At 39.6% G+C, this 1275-nt stretch overlaps 1 non-coding gene across 1 annotated transcript; it reads left to right on the top strand.

The window, feature by feature from the left end:
• Positions 1–545: 545 nt before the first annotated feature.
• On the top strand, positions 546–652 carry LOC116114152. Its single transcript, XR_004125514.1, has one exon. It is a non-coding gene; the product is annotated as a small nucleolar RNA R71 (small nucleolar RNA).
• The last annotated feature ends 623 nt before the right edge of the window (positions 653–1275 follow it).

Below are 1275 nucleotides of genomic sequence, written 5' to 3'. Positions count from 1 at the left end.
CCCCTGTTTGGTTGTTTGGCAATGCCCTTTGATTCCATTGATTGTTTTGCTGATTATGTTGGTTTTGATTACCCCAAGACAGGTTCGGGTGATTCCTCTAACCAGGATTATATGTGTTGGAGTACGGATTGTTCGGTTGCCTTTGATTTCCAGCCAAGTAGTTAACCTGCTCCGATGATGACGATGCTAAGGCAAACGTGTTCCCTACTTGACATTCATTGCTCACGTGATTACCTGCACAAAAATCACAAGTTAGTTGAGGAGCTTGAATGGAATTTACCTACATACTTCCCAACTATTTCTAAAGTGCTGTCAGTTGGGCTGAAATGGTTGTATAATCATCAACTTCATAAAGACCCATAGATTTCTTCGATTGCACCCTCTCATTAGGTCTTTGATAATTGTTGCTTGCCAGAACCTCAAGCAACTAGTTAGCTTCTTTCTGAGTCTTATTCTGTAATGCTCCTCTCGAGGCTGCATCCACCATAGTTTGCACATTCACCGTTAATCCATTATAAAATGTTTAGACTTGCATCCAAACTAGCAACCCATGATGTGGACACCTTCTCAGTAATTCTTTGTATCTCTCCCAAGCCTCATACAATGATTCTGACTCTTCTTAAAAGAATGACGTGATGTCATTTCTCAACTTTGCAGACTTTGCTGGAGGAAAAAAATTTGGTCAGGAACTTCTGTGCTAAATCATTCCATGTGGTGATTGTTCCTGCTGGTAGTGCCAGTAACCATCCCTTAGCTTTATCCTTCAATGAAAATGGGAATAGTCCCAATCTGATTGCATCATCTAACACTCCGTTTGACTTGAACGTATCACAAATCTCCAAAAAATTGGCAATGTGTAGATTTGGATCTTCCTTCAAATCCCCCCCGAACTGAACCGACTGCTGGATCATCTGGATGATTACCGGCTTTATCTCGAAGTTGTTGGCTTGTACCGCTGGTCTAGTAATACTTGACCTACTATCTTCAACTGTGGGAACAGAGAATTCCCTTAGTGTTCTATTCTCTGCCATCTTTACAACTATTACTTCTGGTTCAATTGTAGCTTCTCTTTCTCTTCTTTCTCTGTTCAGTCTTCAAGTGGTTCTTTCAATCTCAGGTTCAATAGGAACCACTGGCTGACGTCTTGCTCTTCGCATAAACTACACAGAAAAATAGCAAGAGTGAAATCACACCAAACAAAGAAAAATAACAAAAAAAAAAAAAAAAAACAATTAAGTAAAAATAACACTCCAATCTACCTAACACACAAAAATT

This window comes from Pistacia vera, unplaced genomic scaffold, assembly GCF_008641045.1.
Source record: "Pistacia vera cultivar Batoury unplaced genomic scaffold, PisVer_v2 Contig700, whole genome shotgun sequence".
NCBI classification, from domain to species: domain Eukaryota; kingdom Viridiplantae; phylum Streptophyta; class Magnoliopsida; order Sapindales; family Anacardiaceae; genus Pistacia; species Pistacia vera.
This window is presented reverse-complemented; position numbering and strand designations above follow the sequence as displayed.